We start from the raw sequence: 14495 nt of genomic DNA, 5'->3' as shown, positions 1-14495 counted from the left end.
GCTCCCCTGGAAGGCAAATGCAGAGGGACACTCAGCTTGGAGAGAGCAGGTCATGGCCTGCAATCTTTTCGTGAAGGGGGACAGAGCTGGCAAGGGAAGGCATTCTGAGAGACCAGGAAAGGAGTAATTTCTGTCCTCCTGAATATGGAAAAATCACAAGGGCAATAACAGTAGAACCTAAAACAGAGTTTAGATGCCCAGCAGAGGCAGCAGTGGGAGCACTCAGCCTGTAGGAGGAAGGAGCCAAACCCACCAGGACTGCAATCAGCTCTCACAGCAAAGGGATCTTGCAACTGAGGCACAGCCCTGGGACAAGGTCACCTTTGCCCACCTCCCTCCTGCTCTCAGCACCTTCCCACAGCACACACCTGCAGCTGGGCACAGACTCTGCTCAGCCCCCTGCCATGCTCAGCTGGGCTTTAATCTCATGGGCCATTGGGCAGGCAAAGAACAGCAATGCTGCACTGCCTACAGCTCTCTGGCCCCATCCAGGTTCACACAGACACTCAGCTCTTCCAGTCAGACCCAACACTGAACCCCAAATCATCCACCTGGGCTCCTGCCTCTCAGCTGACATGGGGCCATGCGTGTCCTGCTGCTCACCTTGCACTTCCACATTATCCAACCCAAGACTCTGAACTTGCAGGCACACGGAGGGAGCAAATGAAGGGGCCAAGCAGATGGCAACAGCAAGCATGAGGGATAACACCTCTATCTTATCAGCACAGTGGCTGCTGCAATGCCAGCCCTGAGGGGCAGCTCTTGCCCTGGTTGCTTGGGATTCCTGCTGATGCCCATCTTCAGCTTTGCTGATTGATTTCCCTGGACAGGCAAAGGCACCATTGCAGGAATTTCTTGGACAGCAACTTGTCCTGTTTTGTCTTTCTCAGTGCTGATGAGATTTTCAGCAGGCAGTAAGGTCATTCCTTTTTGAGAAACCTGCTGAAAAGTTCCCTGGGATGATGACAACCACATGAGGAGCTTTGTCTCCCTTCAGAGGCAGCACAGGTTTGGGAGAGCAGGGATGCTTCCATTTCCATTGCCAGACACTCATTGGAGAGATTTAATATCATCAGCATTTGGGATAAGGCAGCTGGGACAGGCTGCTTTGCTTGCTCTCTCTCTGCTCTCGCGTCTGCTTGCTTTTGCTTATTAGCTAGTTCTAGCTAAACAGTCCAAATTCCTTCCTGGACTGTTTCTCCTCTCCTTTTTTTCTTCGAACCTGCTCCAGACTGGGACCTGGGAACACCGAGGGCTTGCACCGTTTGGCCTGCAGCAGCTGCCACAGCGCTGGAGGGACTAACATAGCAACCACCCCCGAAAGAGACTTTCTGATTTTGTCATCTTCTTCAGAGTGGAGTCATCCGATATTGTTCACTTGGTGTGCTGGGGGTGCTCTGCCTGTTAAATAAACAGGTTCTTTCCACTTCTCCCTGAGCAATTCTTCCCGAACTGGGTGGGGGGAGGGGCCCTCCTTTAGAGATTCTCTACCAAATTCGCCCTAAACCAGCACAAAATCTTGACAATGGGTTCCTGGCACACAAAGCTGCCACAGCCTCTAAAGCACAAAGCCCACCTTGGGCTGGCCAGGGGCTGAGCTCAGCACTGCTGAAGGCTTGACAAGTCACCTTGCACATTTGCCCTTGTCTTCTTCTTCTCCCTGACCCTCATCTCTCCCTTTCCACTGGATTCAGGATGCTGAGCTGCACACAGCCCTGCTCTGACCCAAGATATCTGGTCCTTTTCCTCTTTTCCAGCTCTGGATCAGGAATGTGGTGACCAATGAGCTGCAAACTGAGAACTGCAACTACCAGTCTGGAATTTTTACAGTACTCTGCAGATCATCCCCAAAGCTGCCCCAAATCAAGCAGAGAAGGGTCTGAAAAGTCCATCTGCATGACCCACTCCTTGAGATTAAAATAGATCTAACAAAGGTAAAATCTAATATTACAGATTCAGAGCCTACCGTGAGAAGGAGTGGCACAGGATTCTGCTCGCAGCCCCAAAGTGGCAGAGGAGTCTCAAATGCCTCTGCTGCAGTCTCACACTCTCTGGGTTTATATGCTCTCGAGGAAGAGGCAGTTGTTGGATTTCGCAAGAAGCTTTTTGAATAACTTTTCCTGGGAATTTAGACCACACCTGTGTCAGTCCAGAGGTTTCTTGCAAGGTCATGGGTGGAGTTTCAGTACTGAATAGTCTCCCCCATCCTTCTTATTCAACCGTTTGTTAGATTTCAGATTAATTCAAAAGTTGTTAATTTTGAGGTGAGCTGGCTTGAGTTTCTATCCCAAATCACTTCTTCTGTCCTTGCCCTCCTGAATGACAGAAAATACTCAAGTCCTACAAAATTCAGTGCATGCATAAGCTCTGATTGCTCCTTAGAGCTCAGCAACTCCAGCCCAGAGTTTGCACATGTATATTCAATCCAAAACTCAGGAAAGACTTTGAATATTGGAGGCATTGTTGAGGAAGGAGCAAGAGCTTACCTGGAAGCAGGGTCCCAAAAGAGGCAGCTGAATCATTCCTTCTGTCTTCTCCCTGGAGAAAGGAGAGTTTGAATCCTCAGGAGTGCACCTGCAATATATACCCAGGCATAAATTTGCCCCTTGTTTCAAACAGGGAATTCCAACAGAAAGGAGAAGTGGTTGACAGTTGTTTTAGTTTCCCCAGACTTTCAACCAAATTTGCTGACTTGAAGCATGGCATGTCAGGGTCAGCTAACAGGGTCTGGTGGGTTCCTTGATCCTTTCATCAATCCCAACAGCTGCAGCTGCTGCTGCTCCAGCACCTACACCTGTTTCTGCTCCCAACAGAACAGCTCTGCTGACACTGGATGGACTGGCCTGACTCTGATACACTCAGATATTCACAGTCTGTCCTTCTGCAGCCTCCCAGAACATCATTGCCAAGGCCAGGCTACAGATATTCTCTTGCCTGGCTGCCAGGGCTGTGTGACAGCTCCATCCCAGCAGCCTGGGAAGGAGAAGGCTCTGGGGATACCTCAGAGCACCTGCCAGTACTTGAGGAGTCTACAGGAGGGCTGGAGACAGACTCTGCACAAGGGCTTGGAGCTGACAAGTGTGCTGGGTTAATGTTTTTGTCAGTGGCAGGTGTGGGGCTGTGTTTTGGAGTTGTGCTGAACACAGAGTTGATAACACAGAGATGTTTCTGGTATTGCTGGGCAGAGCTTTCACAGGCCAAGGCCTTTTGTGCTTCTTGTATTGCCAGACTGGTGAGGAGGCTGGGGGTAGCTGGGATGTTGGGAGGAGACACAGCCAGGACAGGTGAGCCCAACTGACCAGAGGATATTCCAGAGCACGAGGCATCACGCTGAGGATATAAAGTGATGGGAAGGAGGAGGAAGGAGGGGGCATTTGAAGTAGTGGATTTTGTCTTCTGAGGTAAGCGTGAGGTGGGATGGGGCCTTGCTCTCCTGGAGGTGGCTGAACACCTTTCTATCCATGGGAAATGGTGAAGGAATTCCTTGATGTGCTTTGCTTGTGTGCTCAGCCTTTGCTTTCCCTGTCCAACTCTCTGTATCTCCATCTAGGAGTTTTCCACCTTTCCCCTTCCAGTTCTCTCCCTGATCCTGGTGGTCAGGGAGGGAGGGAGGGGTTTTGTGGTACGTGGCTGCTGGCTGGGGTTAAACCAAAGCACTGGGCCAAGCTGAAAGGGCTTGAAATGGAAGGAGTGTAGGTTTAGAAAGGATATTAAGAAGATATTTGTGACTGTGGGGTGGTGAAGCCCCAGCACAGGTTGCCCACAGAAGCTGAGACTGCCCCATACCTGCAAGTGTCCATGGCCAGGCTGGCTGGGGCTTGGAGGAGCCTGGGATACTGGAAGGTGTCCCTGCCTATGGGAGGGCATAGATGTAGGCTGGTCATTAAGGTCCTTTCCAAGCCAAAATATTCTGTCATTCAATGACCATTCATTCACTCAAACTAAATTGGACAAATTGTCTTCTGTTTCCAAAAGTCCAGGAATAACAGAATGACGAGTTCTTTGTTACAACCACAAATATACAGAAGTGTGTTAGACCAAAGTTTATTTCAGCATGCTGGTTGAGTCCTGTGGTTTCTTGTGTCTCTGTTAACCTGGGACTGATGTCTTAAACAAAGTGGGGTTTAGCCAGAATGAAGGAGAAGGCCAAGAAGAAGCAGATCTGGTGGAGGTGGGGTAAATTCCTCCTTTCTGATGGGGCCCAACTGACAGAACAAAGCAGGGCCAGCAGTGGTCACATCATTAGAAGTGGCCATAAACCATCAAAGATCCCCAAAGTGTCTCCCAACTCCACAGTGCTGCCTGACCAACTGTAAAATCCCTCCCAGGGGAAAAGTGTGGCAATGCCCCACAGTCCTGAAGTCAAAGAAACCATTGAATTCTTTCATGCAGGGTCCCCACCTCCAAAGGCTCGTAAAAGTTTGGGACGTCAAAGTTGGAGTTTTGTTCCTGGATGAATGGAGGTATCTTGTAAGAGCTGTTGGCACCCTGGCACATTTTGTTCATGCCATTCACAGGAGAATAACTGGTGTCTGATGGTGACACTTGTGTGGGTGTTGTGGCATTCTCTGATTGCATTTTCACACCCAATGTCCTGCAAGGATGCTCAGGGCACTGTTACTTTCCTGGTGGGTGTAGAAATTTCAGTGGGAAGCAAATTGTGATATATGGAAGACGTGACCCTGCAATGCAGCACTCAGCAAATCCCTTTTATTGTAAGCTCTTGCAAACTCCATGATGGGGCACACATGGATCTTTGACAAGCATTGAATACATTTTCCCAAATCAGTTTCCCATCAATCTGCAGAAAAGCTTCAGAAGCAGAGCAGAGCATGAAGGTGTCCAAGGAGTGCAGCACAGGAATTCAGCTTTGGCTGCTCCAAGCTCTCTATGGGTCTGATGCCAAAGCCAGCCTGTCTGATACAACAGCTGCTGCTCCCAAGGTGCACTTTCAAAAGCCACCAAACAAAAGCATGTGCCAGGACCCCAGAATCACTGATTTGTTGTGTTTTGGAGGGAATTCTATAATCTTCTAGTCCAGACTCTAGGCTGCACCACAATCAGCTAGAGCAGGTTTTCCACATTGTTCTCTGCAGTATCTTCATGTGTTTGGCACAGCACGTGGGCAGCAGCATTCCTGAACACCTCCTGACCTGACCCCCAGGGGTTCTTGGCTGATATTCCTGTGCCAAAGTGCTGCTGCCCATCAGCAAGGGACATTTTGCCCAGGTTCAGGAAGTGAGAACCTCATTGCAGGGAGGGTAAAGGAAAAGCCACCCGGATATACAACAGATAAGCAGTTCCTCAGAAATCAGAGCTGTAACTTTACAAGGTAACCTCATAAAAGTTGCCAAACAAGGAACTTTGTTTCCCCCATGGACCAAAGGATCTTTGCTTAGATGCTCTCTCAAGCAGAGGTCAAAAGATGCCACTGGCTTGAATCTCCTGTTTCCTTCCCTTTCGGGACAGCACATGGCAACATGTTCAGTCCACAGAATGTGAACCATTGGTGTTAATGGGGAAGACCTAAGCCAGCTGCCTGATCCAACCCTGAGCAGTGAAGCAGATTGAGTCACAATGTCTCCTCACAGTTCCCAGCAAAATAATTTTTCCTGAGCGACAAAAAACCCCTGTGACCCACTGGAGCACAGAGCTCTCCCCACAGATGGACAGACACAGAGCAAACTGCAAAATTACCCTGCCATGGCAGTGCAGCTGCACCTTCCCAGGGAACTCAGGTGCTTCCCACCCCACCGTGGGCATGGAGCAACTCTGGGCTCAGCAAAGGGCTCCATCCTTATTGCCCATTCACAGCAGGCTCAGCAGAAAGCAGAGGCAATGCCAGCTGAAAGGTGCCTGGCAGCATGCTTGTGGAGCTGGGGCAGCCCTGTGCTCAGCTCCAAGCTGGCTGCCTGGCAGAAGCACAGAATTATTTCTGTTGGAAAAGGCCTCTGGCATCGTGGAGTCCAACTTTGGACCAATCACACCCTGTCAAGTGGACCATGGTAGCGAGTGCCACATCCAGTCTCTAGAGATTGGGATTTCACCACATCTTCAGGCAGTCCATTCCAATGTTGAATCACCCTTTATGTGAAGAAATTCCTCCTGAGGCACCTTCAGAATCTCTTCTGGTGCAGGTCAAGGCCTTGCCCTCTCATCGTCTCGATGGCTGTCCAGCAGAAAATGCAGACCCCAGCTGGCTACAGCCCCTTCTCAGGGAGCTGGGGAGAGAAATGATCTCTCGGAGCCCCCATCTCTGGGCTAAAGAACCCCAGCTGCCTCAGCTGCTCCTCTCAGGCCTTTCCCTGCAGGGCCTTCAGCAGCTCCATGGCCTTGCTCTGCACGGCCTGCAGAGGTGGCCTCGGTCCATGGATCCAGCCTGTGCAGATCCCTCTGCAGAGCCTTCCTGCCCTCCAGCAGCTGAGTCTCCCTCCAAACTTGGCACCATCTGTGATCTTGCTGAGAGTTCCCTGCATCCCTTCATCCAGATCATCAGGAAAGATCTTCAACGAGACCGGGCCCCACCCTGGGGACAGCGCTTGTGGCCGGACGCCAGCTGCATGTGGCACTGTCACCAAGGCTCTCTGGGCCTGGACATGCAGGCAGCTCCTGAGGCAGCCAGGAGAGCACCTCTCCAAGGCCAGGGCTGACAGCTTTTCCAGGAGAATGCTGTGGGAGACTGTGCCAGAGACCTTGGTGAAGTCCAGGTAGACACTTCCACAGCCACCCCCCTCATCCACTGGAGCAGTCATCTGGTCATCAAAGGAGATCAGGTTCGCTATTGTGTTGTTATTTTATTTTCTTAATTGTTAGAATTGGAACGAAATGTGCAGGAGTGTTTCTCGTGTTTGGTGTACAGTATTTAATAATTGTGATCTGTATTACAGTCTTACAAAGTGCGATTTTTGTGAATTTTACGGGATTCAACTAACAAGATACAAACTGGCCCAGTATCTTTCTCAACCAAATCTTTCAAGGCCAAACTATCCAATTGAGAAATGACAACTAAATTTTTTTTGACTTTTAATCCAGAAACTAATCACTTAAAGTCCACAATGCAGACTTTTCTAACCAATTACATACTGCTCCCCAAACCCATGAGGAAGAAGCTGAAGAACATCTGGCCAGTGCCCACAACCCTCCCTCTTGCTTTACATATATTGCTATATTCAAAAATGTTAAACCCTGTGTTTTTCACCCTTTGATATTACATAATTTTATTCAAATTACTTACCTGTAAGTTCAGGGCTATCACTCAATTTTGGAAGCCTTCTCCAGGACTTCAAGTCAAATGCAGTGTGCCCTGGTGTGTTTGTGCCTTACAGCAAAGAAAGTTTAAAATTCTCAGCATCCAGGCTTCCAACAGTTCGCTAGGCAAGATCTGTCTTTCCTAAAGCCCTGCTGACTGGCTGGGACTGATGCCTTGGTTCTCCTGGATGTGTCCTGTGATCACACTCAGGACAATCTGCTCCAAAACCCTTCTGGGATGCAAGTTCAGGAGGACACGCCTGTAATTCCCCAAATTATCCTTCCTGCCCTTCTTGTGGATGTGTGTCACAATTGCAAACTCCAGGCAGCTGGCACCTCCCCAGTGACCCACCACTGATGGAAAGCAACAGTCCTCATGAATGAAATAAGGCAGAGTCCAAGCTGATCCTTTTCACTGTTGGGCTTCCCATATATTTCCAAGCTTGCTGGGGATGTCAGGACATTTCTGATTATTGCCAGGAGTGAAGGTCCTAGGAGGAGCCTGGGAAGTCGACAGAGGTGGCACTGATGGGGTTTGTGTGTTGGTTTTGCACAGCTGGGATTTTGGGTGTGGGGGCCCACATAGGTGTCTTCTGTGAGAAGCTGCTAGAAGCTTCCACCATTGTCCAGCAAACCCAATCTGTGTTGGCTCTGTCGATGGACATGCTGCTGGCCACAGCTGGGCCAATTAGAGATGTTGGTGACACCTCTGTAATAACATATTTAAGAAGAAAATGAAAACAAAGTGGAGCGTGCAGTTTGAATTCCAGTCAGAGTCTAGGAGGACGTGAGAACATGTGAGGGAAACAACATGGAGACACCAAGGTCAATGGAGAAGGAGGAGGAGGTGGTGCCCCATGTGCTGGAGCCAAGATTCCTCTGTAGGTCATGGTGAAGCCGCTCTGCCTCTGCAAGCCATGGGGATCCACAGGGGATTCAGAGATCCGCACACAGGCCATGGGAATCCAGGATATATTCAGAGATCCACCCACAGCCCATGGGGGATGTGCCCAGTCTGGAGCAGGGGGATGCCCTGAGGAGGCTGTGATGCACTGGGAGACCTGGTGAAGAGAGGGGTCCCCTGCTCCCCTGCTGGAGCAGCCTGTCCTTGGACTTCACCCAATGGAAGGATGACCCAGGCCAGGGCAGTTTGGGGACGACTGTGTGCCTGTGGGAGGGACTCCTGTTGCAGCAGTTTTGGTTGGGCTGCTGCTAGTGAGACTGGAGCCACACTGCAGAAGTTCAAGGAGAACTGTCTCCCATGGGAGGGACCCCACGGTGCAGAAGGGGAGGGACTCCTCTCCCTGAGCACTGGAAGAGAACCTTGGGTGATGAACTGACAAAGCCCCCCTCACTCTGTCTGCCTGTGCTGTTGGTGGGAAGGAGGGAAGTGTTGAGGAAAGAAAAGGTGATTTAAAGGGCTATTTTACTTCTCATTATCCTCCTCAGATTGTGTCTGTAATAAACTCATTTTCTATCTCTAAGTTGAACAAGTTTTGCCCTTGGGCGTGTTTACTCCCAGTCCTTATCTCAACTCATAAATCTTTTATTATTTTTTTTCTCTCCACTGTCCAGCTATGACAGGGGAGGCTGAGTGAGCAGCTTTTGTGGGTGCCTGGTGTTTGGCCAGTGTCAAACCACGACAGTTGTTCAAGCAGCCAGTGGCTCCAGAGCCTGAAAAGTGGTGGCAGTGAGACATGGCATGAGGAATGGTGAGGATGAGTGTGGTCCCAAGCCCCAGCCAGTGTGCAGAGGTGGGTGAGCAAGTCAGAGGGAGCCTCAGCCTGAGGTACAGCAGAGGTGTCTGCAGAGGGGCCTCAGCCTGAAATCACTCTGATGCTTTCATCCCAGCAGGGGCTGTGTCAGCATTTGATCCCAGCAGAAAAAATCCATCCAGGCAGAGGATGAGGCATGACAGGAGCTGTCCAGCAAAGGCAGTGAGAGTGATGTGCTCACTTTGCTCTCCTAAAAGCAACATCTTCTCCCAGGGGTGTGTGCAGCCCCGCTGGCACAAGGCAGGGCTCTTGCTGCTGTGGCCATGGCAGCTGGAGGCAAGAGGAGCAGAACTGCATGGTGCTGCCAGGCCGTGCCCCGTGTCTGCCCTGGCACCTGGTGCCTGTGCTCAGGTGTACAGAGCCCCCAGAGCTGCCCCTGGGGAAGGGGCCTGGCCTCTGGCTGCTGGCCCAGCTGGGGGTGCCTGTTGCCCAGGATGCTGCAGCACATCAGCCAGCCCCAGTGGGGCTCTCCAAAGCTCAGGGCAGCTGCAGGGGCCCAGGGTGCAGCTCTGTGTGCAGCTGAGGCAGGCCTGGAGCTCTGCTGGCTGCGGTCACAGCTGGGACACCAGCACACCTGGAGACACCTGCATGGGGCTGCCTCACTCTGCAAACCCACCAGAACCTGTGTTTTAGTGCAGCCCCCAAACAGGTTGGTCCTGGCTGAGCAGTGAGACCCAGCAGGACAATGAACAACAGCTCCTGAGCTGAGATGTCCAGTGCCAAGCTGGCACCTCTGAAAGTGGCACAGCTTGCATGAGCTCTTGGCACCCTGGCACACTTTGTTCATCCCGATTCACAGGAGAATGACTGGTGCCTGATGCTGACACTTGTGTGGGTGTTGTGGCATCCTCTGATTGCATTTGCACACTCAATGTCCTGCAAGGATGCTCTGGGCACTGTGACTTTTCTGGTAGATGTAGAAATTTCAGTGGGAAGCAACTTGTGGTTTATAGAAGACGTTACCCTGCGATGCAGCACTGCAGCAAATCCCTTTTATTGTAAGCTCTTGCAAACTCCATGATGGGGCACACATGGATCTTTGACAAGCATTGAATACATTTCCCCAAATCAGTTTCCCATCAATCTGCAGAAAAGCTTCAGAAGCAGAGCAGAGCATGAAGGTGTCCAAGGAGTGCAGCACAGGAATTCAGCTTTGGCTGCTCCAAGCTCTCTATGGGTCTGATGCCAAAGCCTGCCTGTCTGATACAACAGCGGCTGCTCTCAAGGTGCACTTTCAAAAGCCACCAATCAAAAGCATGTGCCAGGATCACAGAATCACTGATTTGTTGTGTTTTGGAAGGAATTCTAAAGACCTTCTTGTCCAGACTCCAGGCTGCAGCACGATCAGCTAGAGCAGGTTTTCCACATTGTTCTCTGCAGCATCTTCATGTGTGGGGCACAGCACGTGGGCAGCAGCATTCCTGAACACCTCCTGACCTGACCCCCAGGGGTTCTTGGCTGATATTCCTGTGCCAAAGTGCTGCTGCCCATCAGCAAGGGACATTTTGCCCAGGTACAGGAAGTGAGAACCTCATTGCAGGGAGTGTAAACGGAAAGCCACCCGGATATACAACAGATAAGCAGTTCCTCAGAAATCAGAGTTGCAATTTTGCAATATAACCTCATAAAAGTTGCCAAACAGGGAAGTTTGTTTCCTGGATGGACTAAAGGATCTTTGCTTACTTGCTCTATCAAGCAAAGTTTAGAAGATATCTCTGTCTTGATTGTCCTGTTTCCTTCTCTTTTTGGACAGCACATGGCAACATGTTCAGTCCACCGAATGTTAACCATTGGTGTTACTGGAAATGGGCTTAGCCAGCTGCCTGATCCAAACATGAGCAGTGAAGCGGCTTGAGGTCACAGTGTCTCCTCACAATTCCCAGCAAAAAAAATCTATCCCGAGTGACAAAAAATCCCTGTGACCCACTGGAGCCCAGAGCTCTCCCCAAAGAGGGACAGACACAGAGCAAACTGCAAAATTACCCTGCCATGGCAGTGCAGCTGCACCTTCCCAGGGAACTCAGGTGCTTCCCACCCCACCGTGGGCATGGAGCAGCTCTGGGCTCAGCAAAGGGCTCCATCCCTATTGCCCATTCACAGCAGGCTCAGCAGAAAGCAGAGGCAATGCCAGCTGAAAGGTGCCTGGCAGCATGCTTGTGGAGCTGGGGCAGCCCTGTGCTCAGCTCCAAGCTGGCTGCCTGGCAGAAGCACAGAATTATTTCTGTTGGAAAAGGCCTCTGGCATCGTGGAGTCCAACCTTGGAACAATCACCACCTCTTCAAGTGGACCATGGCACCGAGTGCCACATCCAGTCTCCAGAGATTGGGAATTCACCACATCTTCAGGCAGTCCATTCCAATGTTGAATCACCCTTTATGTGAAGAAATTCCTCCTGATGTGCCACCAGAATCTCTTCTGGTGCAGGTCGAGGCCTTGCCCTCTCATTGTCTCGATGGCTGTCCAGCAGAAAATGCAGACCCCAGCTGGCTACAGCCCCTTTTCAGGGAGCTGGGGAGAGAAATGATCTCTCAGAGCCCCCATGTCTGGGCTAAAGAACCCCAGCTGCCTCAGCTGCTCCTCACAGGCCTTTCCCTGCAGGGCCTTCAGCAGCTCCATGGCCTTGCTCTGCATGGCCTGCAGAGGTGGCCTCGGCCCGTGGATCCAGCCTGTGCAGATCCCTCTGCAGAGCCTTGCTGCCCTCCAGCAGCTGAGTCTCCCTCCAAACTTGGCGCCATCTGTGATCTTGCTGAGAGTTCCCTGCATCCCCTCATCCAGATCATCAGGAAAGATCTTCAACGAGACCGGGCCCCACCCTGGGGACAGCGCTTGTGGCCGGACGCCAGCTGCATGTGGCACTGTCACCAAGGCTCTCTGGGCCTGGACATGCAGGCAGCTCCTGAGGCAGCCAGGAGAGCACCTCTCCAAGGCCTGGGCTGACAGCTTTTCCAGGAGAATGCTGTGGGAGACTGTGCCAGAGGCTTTGGTGAAGTCCAGGTAGACACTTCCACAGCCACCCCCCTCATCCACTGGGCCGGTCATCTGGTCATCAAAGGAGATCCAGTTCACTCGGCAGGACCTGCCTTTCCTAAAGCCCTGCTGGCTGGGACTGATGCCTTGGTTCTCCTGGATGTGCCCTGTGATCACACTCAGGACAATCTGCTCCAAAACCCTTCTGGGATGCACGTTCAGGAGGACACGCCTGTAATTCCCCAAATTATCCTTCCTGCCCTTCTTGTGGATGTGTGTCACAATTGCAAACTCCAGGCAGCTGGCACCTCCCCAGTGACCCACCACTGATGGAAAGCAACAGTCCTCATGAATGAAATAAGGCAGAGTCCAAGCTGATCCTTTTCACTGTTGGGCTTCCCATGTATTTCCAAGCTTGCTGGGGATGGCAGGACATTTCTGATTATTGCCAGGAGTGAAGGTCCTAGGAGGAGCCTGGGAAGTCGACAGAGGTGGCACTGATGGGGTTTGTGTGTTGGTTTTGCACAGCTGGGATTTTGGGTGTGGGGGGCCCACATAGGTGTCTTCTGTGAGAAGCTTCTAGAAGCTTCCACCATTGTCCAGCAAACCCAATCTGTGGTGGCTCTGTCGATGGACATGCTGCTGGCCACAGCTGGGCCAATTAGAGATGTTGGTGACACCTCTGTAATAACATATTTAAGAAGAAAATGAAAACAAAGTGGAGCGTGCAGTTTGAATTCCAGTCAGAGTCTAGGAGGACGTGAGAACATGTGAGGGAAACAACATGGAGACACCAAGGTCAATGGAGAAGGAGGAGGAGGTGGTGCCCCATGTGCTGGAGCCAAGATTCCTCTGTAGGCCATGGTGAAGCCGCTCTGCCTCTGCAAGCCATGGGGATCCACAGGGGATTCAGAGATCCGCACACAGGCCATGGGAATCCAGGATATATTCAGAGATCCACCCACAGCCCATGGGGGATGTGCCCAGTCTGGAGCAGGGGGATGCCCTGAGGAGGCTGTGATGCACTGGGAGACCTGGTGAAGAGAGGGGTCCCCTGCTCCCCTGCTGGAGCAGCCTGTCCTTGGACTGCACCCAATGGAAGGATGACCCAGGCCAGGGCAGTTTGGGGAGGACTGTGTGCCTGTGGGAGGGACTCCTGTTGCAGCAGTTTTGGTTGGGCTGCTGCTAGTGAGAGTGGAGCCGCACTGGAGAAGTTCAAGGAGAACTGTCTCCCATGGGAGGGACCCCACGGTGCAGAAGGGGAGGGACTCCTCTCCCTGAGCACTGGAAGAGAACCTTGCGTGATGAACTGACCAAGCCCCCCTCACTCTGTCTGCCTGTGCTGTTGGTGGGAAGGAGGGAAGTGTTGAGGAAAGAAAAGGTGTTTTTAAAGGGCTATTTTACTTCTCATTATCCTCCTCTGATTGTGTCTGTAATAAACTCATTTTCTATCTCTAAGTTGAACAAGTTTTGCCCTTGGGAGTGTTTACTCTGAGTCCTTATCTCAACTCATAAATCTTTTATTATTTTTTTTCTCTCCACTGTCCAGCTATGACAGGGGAGGCTGAGTGAGCAGCTTTTGTGGGTGCCTGGTGTTTGGCCAGTGTCAAACCATGACAGTTGTTCAAGCAGCCAGTGGCTCCAGAGCCTGGAAAGTGGTGGCAGTGAGACATGGCATGAGGAATGGTGAGGATGAGGGTGGTCCCAAGCCCCAGCCAGTGTGCAGAGGTGTGTGAGCAAGTCAGAGGGAGCCTCAGCCTGAGGTACAGCAGAGGTGTCTGCAGAGGGCCCTCAGCCTGAAATCACTCTGATGCTTTCATCCCAGCAGGGGCTGTGTCAGCATTTGATTACAACAGAAAAAATCCATCCAGGCAGGGGAGTTGGGAGGGCAGGAGCTGTGCAGCAAAGGCAGTGAGAGTGATGTGCTCACTTTGCTCTCCTAAAAGCAACATCTTCTCCCAGGGGTGTGTGCAGCCCCGCTGGCACAAGGCAGGGCTATGGCTGCTGTGGCCATGGCAGCTGGAGGCAAGAGGAGCAGAACTGCATGGTGCTGCCAGGCCGTGCCCCGTGTCTGCCCTGGCACCTGGTGCCTGTGCTCAGGTGTGCAGAGCCCCCAGAGCTGCCCCTGGGGAAGGGGCCTGGCCTCTGGCTGCTGGCCCAGCTGGGGGTGCCTGTTGCCCAGGATGCTGCAGCACATCAGCCAGCCCCAGTGGGGCTCTCCAAAGCTCAGGGCAGCTGCAGGGGCCCAGGGTGCAGCTCTGTGTGCAGCTGAGGCAGGCCTGGAGCTCTGCTGGCTGCGGTCACAGCTGGGACACCAGCACACCTGGAGACACCTGCATGGGGCTGCCTCACTCTGCAAACCCACCAGAACCTGTGTTTTAGAGCAGCCCCAAACAGGTTGGTCCTGGCTGAGCAGTGAGACCCAGCAGGACAATGAACAACAGCCCCTGAGCTGAGATGTCCAGTCCCAAGCTGGCACCTCTGAAAGTGACACAGCTTGCATGA

Source organism: Melospiza georgiana, chromosome 4, assembly GCF_028018845.1.
Source record: "Melospiza georgiana isolate bMelGeo1 chromosome 4, bMelGeo1.pri, whole genome shotgun sequence".
Lineage (NCBI taxonomy): Eukaryota > Metazoa > Chordata > Aves > Passeriformes > Passerellidae > Melospiza > Melospiza georgiana.
This window is presented reverse-complemented; position numbering follows the sequence as displayed.